Source organism: Pagrus major, chromosome 1 (genome assembly GCF_040436345.1).
Source record: "Pagrus major chromosome 1, Pma_NU_1.0".
Classification (NCBI taxonomy): Eukaryota; Metazoa; Chordata; class Actinopteri; order Spariformes; family Sparidae; genus Pagrus; species Pagrus major.
The window spans coordinates 21,635,227-21,647,262 of NC_133215.1; positions in this window are offsets into that span (position 1 = coordinate 21,635,227).

A 12,036-nucleotide genomic window follows, 5' to 3' on the forward strand; every position below is an offset into this window, starting at 1 on the left:
TAGATTGATCAATTTACAACACCACTATACCACTTTGCGTGAGAGTATTGCCCTATTAGTCAAAGTACAACTCTGCACTGTATGTATACTGCTTTTATTGTATATACACTATAGACATAGTAATCTGTTCTCTATTTAGTTTCAGTTCTGTCCTTGTGCTGTTGCAACAGCTGAATTCCCCTTCTGGACATCAATAAAGGCTTATCGCTTTTTACCATCAGCCGTGCCTTTGTAATGTTTACTGAATAACCATGACCTGTATGCAATTACATTTATTGCTTGATTAACCAAATAGTGGGCCCTGACACAAAAGTTAGCCATTGATCCGTCCAGTTTTCACCATTCTCTGTGTTTTTGTATGTACCCTGACTTACATATGTCAACCAACTATATCTGTTTGTGATAGACTCAAACGCTTAAATCTGAGGCAGGCAGGTTGGATTAAAAATTGTAATGTGTCCTTAATTCAAAACAGGGTTCTTCAACAGGTTCTCAGTCCAAACAGGCAAACAGGGAAAGAGGGAAAGGCAAACGCATAAAACGAAAGACTGGCAGTTTGGGCAATATTAAGACATTCTGTCGAAGAACTGAAGGAAGTTGGCCCATAAATGTGCTGAGGAGCTGATAAAGGGATTGGGAACTGGTGTGTGGTTGTTGGAGTCAGGTGACGACTGAAAGCAGGAGACTCAGAGGATTACTGCTGTACAGTGAAGAGGAGCAAAGTTACTATTACCAATACATTGTATTGCAATTAACCAGAATCATACACTAAAGGCGCAATATGTAAGGATTTTAGTTCAAAACATTCAAAAATTCACTAACAGTATAAACAGAACGTTAAGAATGATGATGTTATGTTAAAGGCTTCTATGTTTTGTGTTGAAGAGATGTCTACTGAAGCATGCTAACCAGCTAGCCCCGGGCCTGAAAACCTCTTTCTCCTAGCGGTCCAAAGCTCCTGTGCTAGCAGTCTAAACATCAGCATTCACCTGGTAGTTCGTCTAGCTGCATGGCTAACTGAGCTAACAAGCTAACAGGAGCTACAGTCATGGATGTATAAAAATAATACAGTTAGCAGCAGTTAGCAGTTATTCTGGTGATATGCTACCCCTATTTGTTGGGGGTATGAATTCAACGTGGCCAATTATTTTGTAATGCACCTTTTAAGTCCCCTCTCAGCATTAACTGAATTGATATTGTGCTTTATTGATAGATAGCCAATCCAACCCCCAGTCGGTTGAAATTAAACATACTAAATAACACAAAGTGTGTGTTTGGCACATAAACATGTCTGTGAAGGAAACCAGGGCAAATGACTGTGGTTTGAAGATTAGTTCCTCTCCTGCATCCTTGTTTGTAGTTTCAGTCATCTGCTGTATTTCACGATTTAATCATATTCGCTTTCAGCTGTTTCAGAAGTCGTGTTAAGTTAAAAAGCAAAACATTTCCTGATTTTGCTACTTTATAATTAAGGCATTTAAATAACTAAATACCTGGGACTCTTATTGTGAAGAATTTATAGGAAATGAAACAAATTAGTGGGGCTTTGTTAGCGTCTTTTCTCAGATTATACTGCAAGGAGGAAGAGCAGGTCCTGTTGTTATGAAAATACAAATCCCTGTCATGCTGGCCGGACATGCTGACTCAAACTGAGAAAGGCTGGGCAAGGACATACATGTATGTGTGGAGAAGCCCCACAAGTAATCCTGGGGCTTTTGGCCAGTGGGGATCTGCAGCCCTGTAGCAGGTTCACGTTTTACTTTGTCTGTAATCTGTCTTTGGCTATGTGTGTACACATTCACACACACACACACACACACACACACACACACACGTAATACACACATTAATGTTGTTCTTCAGTTCACTGCCTCATATTGCAGGGAAAACCATGGTGTCAAACTCTCAGGCCTTTCCATGACATAAGCGTTGCGGCTTAGTCACACGGCATGTCGAGTTTTATCCTGTACTTAATTGCTGTGGGGACCAGATTACCCATAATGCTGAGTTTTATCTGTGGCTTTTACATGATTTGCAGTAGGTCTGGTAAACCGCTAAAGTTGTTTAGCGTCCGGTGAATAAAGTTTGACACTAATTCTGAACCCAGGAGAGTTGTGCAGTCGTTCACTCCAGACCTGTTGCTACAGTGGTCAGTCAGGTAGATTTTGGGTGTAAACTTCACATCTTGGGTCTGATTGGTGACATTCAAGGATTCTTTTTTTAGAGACTGAAAAATTGTCACGCTTTAAGACTTTTTTCCACAGAGCCTGGATAATGTCAAAGTGTCACCAAGCTCAAAACAAAGAATGATTTATGTGACCTTTACTGGATGTCACTTGTGTTAGATGAATCACTCCAAAATGGCTCCAAAAGTCATTGTTTCAGTGAATGGAAACATAATGTTCTAATTATCACCAATACAAAACGATTTGAACGGACTTCATGTACAGGAGGAATTACGGAGCTCAGTGCATAAATGACTTTTGTAGAATAAAACAGCACTAAACAGAAGTCGTGAGATTTTCAAATGACATAAATGGAAACTTGAGCTGTTGATCGTCCATTGCATCAGACTCTGAAGGATGTTGGTACAAGTATAGCACTCATAATTCCTGTGTATTTAATTCCTGTTGAAGACCTTTGCTGTTAAAAACCCCAAAGCCCCACTAAAGCTCAGCCTCAACGAGATTTAAAGAATCTAAGCCGTGCTGGCACTCAACTCTAAAAGTTTAATAAGAATCTCAGTTACAATATACTGCTGCAAGTTTCCATTTCAGATTTAACTTGCAGCATTAGTGGTCTCCAAACTGCGGCTTTTATGTTTTATATTGGAACAAACACATTTAGTTCTGTTTTAAAGGAGACCTATTATGCTTTTCTTTTTTTTAATGTTTTTTCCTGAATTTCCTCTCTCCCACAGAAAACCGTTCCTGAAGTGCCTCGTCAGGAGTCCCGCATTTATTTCCACGACTTTGTGACATCACACTGCACCACGATGTCACACAATTGCATAATATATGCCTAGTGGCTATTTTGGCATGTAAGAACTCATTTAGCACAGCTGCTCTGTTGTTGTTAGCGGTGCTGAGTCAGGCATGTGTGAGCTTATTTTGCAGCCACAGAGATGTAGTTGGACCAACTGATGCAAACAGGACCAGAATCTTTTTTGGATTGGATATACAGTAGGTTACTCATTGCGAAAAGGTAGAATACCGGCACAATGAGTTCCTGTCCTTACCCTAACAGGAGGTGAATCACCAAAACAAAAAGAGATCACACTTACAAGAAACTGACATTCTGCCTCTGGTACCTCTTCTTTTAATTGTTTTGCCTGTTTGAACAGTCAGTGACAGTTTCAGCTCCTCATGCCAGTTGAAACCTGCCCTGTAAAACCAGTTGAGACAAACTGTTGGCGTCATACTGGCCAATACAAATAAACTTGACATTTGCTTATTCTGTGATAGCGGATCTGGTCTGTGTAATGTTTAACTGAATCCTCCTGTTCAGATATTCTTATCTGGGTCAGCTGTACAAATTTACAGTCAACAGTAAAACTGGCTCTTGTTTACAAATGAGCAGTGTCAGAGCAGTCAAAGGCCTAAAACTATTTTGTTTATGAACACCAGAAACTAAGATTAATGAGCACTTTACAAAGAAATACCATCTCACCATAGACTTGGCAGCTCTGTAGAAATTCAAATTCATTTGACAGGTAAAATATACAGGCCAGTGTTCATGGAGGATCAGGATGACACCACAATGAATCATAAGCCCACAAGAGATATCATTTTGAAAACAATCTTTGTTCTCAGGTCAGCACAGTATTTCTGGGTCAGTTTTCTTAGTTTTTTTTCCTCTTAGACTTTTCCTTCCTCAGTGCAACAATTTGAACTGTATGACTCTGTCTTTCCAGTCACACCTCAAAGAGCACAAGATTTGTGCGGTGAGAGAGGGAAGCATGTTGAGCAGGTCTATTAAGTACATCCTCAACTAAGCATTAATTCACATTATCCTCTTTACCCAATTGCCCTTTCAGCCTTTCTCCGTGCCCTCCCTTCTCAGCATCTTTGACTGCTGATTCCAGCCATCAGCGTCATGGTTGTAGTGCTTAGTTCAGCCATTAGCGGTGACTAGTGACATCCAGAAAATGGCAGGATGCGATCAATGCCAGCCTCTCCTCCTGCAAGAGCCTTAAGTGAGTGTAGCACAGGAAAAGAGGAGCGAGGCAGAGTTTTACCATCAAAGAAGCAAAGCAGTTGGAGCAAAAGATGTGTTTCTCTGTCGGAGTGGCTGCACGCAGGTAGCAAGTGACTCGCCACTCAAATAAAATTGAGCCAATTTTCCCAAACTGTCCCAGGAGTACCTCAGTGGATCTCTGCGGTGCGATGATTGTTGGTTTTGGCTGCCGTGTGTTTTTTGAGGACAAAAGATCGAAGAGACTAGAAGCAAACAGCATTCTCATTTGTGTCACGCTGAATTTATACAGGCTGAAAAACAGGATTTGTCCGCTTTCTTTAAGCAAATTGAATTTTGAATAGAAAGTGTGGGAGGTGTTTGGGACTTTCCGTCTGCACAATACCTGCATCAGGAACATGCAGTGACATGCATCATTATGTAGTCGAGCTTAACCAGGTGATATGCCTTTCATTCTTACCATGAACATTCAGTGTGGTACATCATTTTATTCAATATTGATTTTCAAGTAGGAAATATGTTTGTCTGTTTAATGTGACTCATTCAGGAACAATTAATACGCAGATGTACTGCTAAAGGATAAGGGCTCAGCAGTGAACACACTCACTCTGCAGTAAATCTACAGAAATCACACTGTGGGAGGAAGACACACCTGTGAGTGACACGGTGACAGACAGATCCTTACACTGACTATCACAGACACACATATGCTGACTGTCACTCAGAACCTGAAACATGTGATCAGATACTCAAAGAAGAGACCGTTATCCTCTAACTTTACGAACACTGACAGGCAGAAAGACTGACAAACCAACGTACACCACTATTAAGAACATTTTGTCTTTTAACAGCGTCTGCAGTTTTTTCAGAGGTTTGGATGTGCAGGAAAGGGCAAAGTCAAGGACCTTCATCGTTTGTCATCATGGTCAGATGACGACAATAATGCTTTGTTTACTTTGTAGAGCAGTTGTTGTTTGGTTAGGTCTCGGCACCTAAACTACTTGGTTAGATCACGATTTGTGTTAATAATAAATAAAAAATCAATAAAAAAAATAAACTACTAATAATAATAAATTAACTTGCAATATGTACATGACATAACCGATGTTTTGCACATTATGTAAGTTGACACAGAAGTAAATAAAAATAAGTCAACATGGACTTTTGGTTTCACACAGGACCCGAGCAGCAGTCTCCTGGCTGAAAGTCCTGTGTTTCTTTGACCCATCCATCCGCCCAATCCTCATCTGCATGTGGAGTATCATTCTTTATACTATGACACCCCATTTTTGTTTTTTTTCTGACATTTGCAGCTAAATTGACAAGTGAAAAGCAAAAAATGCAATCTAATGACACGCAAATGACTTGTAACATTGGCGTGTTATTCTGTTGTCATTTCCTGAAACCATGCAGGCTCCAGCATGCACAGGTTAATGCTGTCTGTAAATCCAGTTTACTCATGAACCTGAACTCCAGACTGCAAGACTCCAGACTCCAGACTGTTGTCTGCAAACAGCCTCGCACAGACCAACACATGATACGACTCCCACACTGTCCTTCTCCACCTTCTCTCGCTCTCTCTTCCTCGGTGCCCTCTGTTTGAGCCCTTAAACTTTGAGGACATCTCCATCACACACAGTCATGAATCACATTTATGAGCAGATCTGGAAGGTTTGCTGCACTCATAAACACCCGACCCAATCTGCACCCATAAAGACTGCTATCACACAGTTAATGTCCATTGGAAGGTTTGTTGGAGGGCACAGAATGAGAGTCCGCAGGAAAGGGATCGACCGTTCTGCTGGGTCTGAGGGAAGCTGTGCTCAGCTTTGGACAGAACAGAAATCAGGATCCTGTCAAGTTAAGAAGTCTGCTCTTGGGGCTGCACTCAGTCTTGGATAATAAAATACGATGTAAGAGCAAAAAATCACTTTAATGACATCCTCTAAATTCTGTTTTTGAGTTAAGTCCAATACAATAGAGCTCCCAAATCCCACGTCTGCTAATTTAATTGGAATAATGTCAAAGATGTTCTGCATCTGTCAGCACTTTGCGCTGGCACAGGCCCTGGCCAACCCTGCTGGGTCCTGTTGTGTTTTACATCCCAAACACTCATTTACAAGCAAAAGGGTATGAGAATACACACGACAATAAGGAACACTACAACAACGAATCTGAGTCGAATATTTGACACTGCATGACCAAATACAAGGCTTTGCTCAGAAATATTATGTGGTTACACACAATCAGAACTAATCAGGTACAGTATCTTGGTGGAAATATAGATTTCTGAGCCTTGAGGAGGGGGCCTCACTGGCCCTCAGGGCTGGCCCTGGCATAGGCACTATAGGCAAATGCTATCCATCCATAGGGGCTGTCCGCTGTCTGCCTCAAGAAACCAGACATCTCAGTCAAGTTATCCAATGTTAGCCTGCTTGTAATACGTAAGTCAATTAAAATGCTAATTTTTCCATCCCGTATTGTAATTAATAGCTTCAAACCCTTGCAATTGTTCATTGAATACATGTTTTGTTCATGAATGTGGGCATAATTACTCTTGCTGATGTGTTTAGAATGTTATAGGTTATAATCAGTGTTGGAAAGTAACTTAGTAAGCTACATTTACACAAGTACTGTACTAAAGCAGAATTTAGAGGAATTTACAGGTATTAATAATAATATTATTTCATATATAATCATATATCAGTAAGTGGGGTAAAACCAGTACTTGAACTTTAAAACTTTAACTGCGTTTTGCTACTGATACTTAAGTACTTTTGCTAAGTAAAGGATCTGAATACTTCTTCCACCACTGGCTATAATCTGGCTTAGGTGCTATTATTGGCTGGGTTTCACCATCAGAAGCTTTTTTTATATACTGTATATATAAAGTAACACTCAGTGGTCACAATTACTCCTCTTCTCTCTTCAGATGTACTGTATATTTATTTATATTTTGTTCCCACGCCTGCAGATCCACAGCCACTTGCAGACACCTCCACCTCCGCATCTTCCAGCGATGCAGCAGCAAGTGTTCCTGTCTCCCTCACCTCGATGCAGCATCAGCTTCTACTGTCCCCTCCATATCAGTACAGCTGGGCTCAGACTCATTAAAACCTACCTGAGATCTTCGATAGGGCAAGAACATCTCAGTGGACTTTCCATCATTAGTACTAAATTAAAGTCAAGGTTTCTGTATTATAGATTTTTGTGCAAAAGTCTTATTTATAGTATACTTGTAAATCTGTACTGATTTCTTTGATATTATATTTTTGTCCAATACCTTATTTATATTGTATTTATATTTAATTTTATGCTATTGTTTCTTTACTACTGTGTTGTTTTTAAGATAAAGAAAATTGGCATATAGCAATGCGGTGTCTTTGTCAGTCTATGAATGTAATTGTTGTGCGATGGCAATAGTCTAATTGTCTAATCAAACGCGAAGAAAATATTTGCACTGCGTTACTTGCACAAGTTCGATTGCAGGGCTCTTAATTTTTAATTGTGTCTACTTGCGTGAGTAACACGGATAAAAGTAAACGCAAACGTGCGTCACGCAGCTTGGTGAATTTCAAATGAAGAGATTTCTCTGTGATCTGACTGCAATAAATGGATCAGAAGGATGCTGAAATAACAACATCATAAAACATCCAGAAGTTGGATTCACTTAAGTGTGCACTGTGCAGCAGCTGTCAGTAGATAGTAAACAGTGTGCAGTATGGTTCAATTCAGAACATTATTTCAGTAGACAATGACAGTTCACACAGTGGCGTATCCAGGACATTTTTACTGGGGTGGCCAAGATGGGACACAAAGTTAGAGTGGGGTGGCCATGGCATAGCGAAGTTTAATACCACGTACGCAGCCGACCGTTCGAATCCCGGCTGGATGTCCTTTGCTGCATGTCACATCCCCTCTCTCTCCCATAATTTCCTGTCTCGTAACTGTCAAATAAAGGTGTCTATGCTGGTAAAAAAATCTTTTTTAAAAAAGTCATTTTTATTTAATAAATAAAATAAATTTTCATTTTAACTCATCCTATAGAATAACATTAATCAGTCATCAGCTCATCATCTGTGTCACCTGTATTGTTACCTGTGTTTGCTTTACTAATTGAGGCGCCATCTTGTGGTTACATAAAAACTAGGGATGCAACAATATTAAATATTTTATTGAACTGTTCAATACGCCCTGTTAGGTTCAATACACAAAGGCAAACAATACAATACAATACAGTACAATACAATACTACAATAATGTTTGCTGTTTAACTTGATTGGATACTGCATATGTTTTTTATGGAAGGCAATTAAGATAAGTGTTAAATTTTTATAATAAGGTTTGTGGTTTGACTATATCTGCTTTTAATTAATTTTACATGCAATATTGCCTTTGCTAGTGTGAGTAGTTTTATATTAAGATATCGAAACCGTACCATTACCATGGCCCAAAAACTGTGATGCATACCAAACTGTGGGAAAACTCTACCGTTCCAGGCAACAGAACAAACCAAAAACTTCAAATCAAAGCTTAATGCTTAAAGATAGGCCTTATTCAAAAGTTTATCTGTAAGCAAAAGATAAACTAAGCTTGTAAGGAAAAAACTGAAATATTTGTTGTTCTTTACATGCTTAATTTATGTTATTATTTAGCTTAGATATAATTTGTTGGAGATACTGGAATTTGATTTTTTTGGTTTGTTCTTTGCCAGGTGTGTTTTTATTTAACCACAAGATGGTGCCTAAATTAGTAAAGCAAAGAAATGTAATTCAATCACTCAATCAATCAATCAATCAATCAATCAATCAATCAATCAATCAATCAATCAATCAATCAATCAATCAATCAATCAATCACTCAATCAGTCAGTCAATTCACTTTGAAGTAATAGCTATAACTACAAACGTCAAGCAGGATCATTGTCAAATTGGGTTAGAATCAGTGTGCAAAATACAGGATGTTCGTGGGGCTCTGGAGGCCCTTGAATAACAGCTTTGACTCCATTAAAATGTCAAAAAGAAAGGAGGTGTCAACAATGTGCCTAATTATGTCTATTTATAGTATCTACAAAGGTTTATTTTTACATAACTACCGATATCTTCGATCACTTTTAATAACACAATTAACACATATTGCATCTCAAGCATTTGTGGCATTTGAATGCAATTTGCTCTGCCTCTGCCTATTTAATGTCTAAAACGTGAACTGTGAAGATGAGCTAATTGATACAAACAAAAAGTCCTTTATCTCCAAAAGAAAAAAGTCTTTAAACAGCCCTTAAATCACAGAGCAAACCTCTTCCAAACGTTTGATTTTAGATTTGACGGTGCATTGTAAATCTTACCGACAAGGGTACGCTACCTTAACGTTACTGTGATGCATCTCGTGAGAGTCTCGTGCTGACCTTTGAACTATTATGAGACTTCGAAGACGCTGTGAGGAAGTGGCAGCCTAGCAGCTTCACTCAGCCAATTCATAACTTTAAAATGGGGCTATTGACCAGTTCACAGTACATTTAGATTGATCCAGAGGTCTGTGTATCGCTGTATTTATATCTTTAACTTTAAAACTACTAATTGTTACACCCCTAATTATATGGCTTACAAGGCTTCAGAGTCATACTATACTTCATGTTAGAGAGCAATCTGGCACATAAACCTGATTTTTGTCTTTCCTTTTTTTCTTCCTTTCTATATATTTTTGTGTGCAAATCATTTCAGTGTGATAGAAAGACGAGGTGGTATCATGAATGATTCATTACACTCTAGCTTTTATTCCTGGCAGTCAGAAATGACCTTTTCATCGTAAAAACTTAAAAGTGCAGACAAGTGACAGAACAGAAAGAAAATGTAGACAGGAAAGGTTAATGGCAAATTGTTGGTAGGCTCTACAGTTTTTGACCATTTTTGACAAACCACTTTAACGTGCATTTCATCATCATTATATCTCAGTGGGAAGATCCACAAAGCCTCATCAGATCAATGGAAAATTCCTTGACATTTTTTAAGTAATAAATGCAGATAATTGGCTGCCTCTCTGGGATCAGATAATTTTAAAGGTCATTTCTTTCAACATGTTTGAAAGGTCTCAACATTGAAATGGCCTGTCATTATATTGATGAACATAAAGCTGCACAGCACTGTAGCAGAAATTACCCTAATGTGGTGAGAAAAATCTTCAGCTACTACATGAACATTAGACATTAGGGAGCATTGTGCTTTGCCATCTGTGGCCTCATCATACATCAATCTCACCATAATCTACAGGCTGTTAGAGGCTTCGAAAGGATCCAATTGAATAATCTTGATTGTAGTGCAGCTGCCTTCTGCAGCTGGCAGGAACAGGACTTTGAGGGATTTGAGACTGGAGCAGTAAACCATTATGTCAGTAACAACAGATCTTTCATTTTGTTACTGACATGACACGCAATGCCTAGTACAGCAGAGTGCTGTGATGCTTTTTAAGCTTTTTATCATTTTTCATGTAAATCAGTCTTATTTTATATTTCAATATTTGTCTCGTTATCAGCTTTTCCGCCATTGCACTAAACTGGATGAAAGGTGCCGATAAAGTTTTAATTAATTTATGGATTGCAGAGCTGAAAATCAAACCTCAGACAATAACACTGATATTGGACAAGTAGCTACGGTACACAAAAATTTGAGTAGTTACTGATGAGCAAGTGAGGAACGGTATTTAAAAGAATTGTTCATGACTACTTCCTGAATAGTTCTGATTCAATGATAATAAGTGACTGGAGAATAAATCATCCCCTTCATGATTATTTAAAAAGCAGTGTTGGTAAAGTAATCACAAGGTAATGAGGGACCATTTAGTTACGACAGTACTTACTATGATGTGTCACTTTACTTGAGGGTGCAAAAAATGTGTAACTAATGATAAAGTAATCAGGAATGTATTAGTCGTCACTCAATGGTTGATTTACAGTTAAAGAAGACATATTAGGCGCTTTTTCAGGTTATACTTTTATTTTGGGCTACTAAAAGAATAGGTTTACATGCTTAGTTCTCAAAAAACACATCAGTTTTTATTCTGTCCAGTGCTGCAGCACTGTATTCCCCCTCTGACTGAAACACTCTGCATCACACTGTTTCAGCTCCTGTCTCTTTAAGGTCCCCCCTCCTGAATACCCACTGTGCCCTGGTTGGTCAACTCACACATGCCTGAGCCAGTACTGCTAACAACAACGGAGCAGCTGTGCTAAATCAATTCTTACGTGCCAAACTAGCCGCTATGCATAAATTATACAAATGTGTGACGTGGTGGCGTAGTGTGATGTCACAAAGTCACGGAATTAAAGGCGGGATTACTGACGAGGCGTTTCAGGGGCAGTGTTTTCTGCAGGAGAGAGGAGCTACTGTTGGTGTAGACTTCAAGTTCAGACCTCTTCAACATTCACAATTTTTTACATGCACAACAACCTACAGTATATAAAACACTGAAGGAGAGAAAGAAAAGCAATAAATAAGAGGTCTCCTTTAATCAAGTTCAGCTCATGAAGAAATTAGTTGTTATTTCAACTCACAGATACTTAAGAACTAGTATATAATAATGAGTTGCTTGAAATCAGACTGTGAGATACAGTATTATTGAATCATTAGGTAATCATGAGAAGTATCTGTGCACTGCAACTTCATACCACTGCTGGCTTTGCACCAGCACATAATTAAAAGCTCATGCCCTTTAAAACATAAAATATGTGGCACACATAAGGCATACCCCCAAATTGACTATCAATCTCCACAACTAAATTTATGTTTGTCCTTTCCTGATCCTATGCATTAAATGGTAAAAGGTAAAAAATTAGGTTACCTTGAG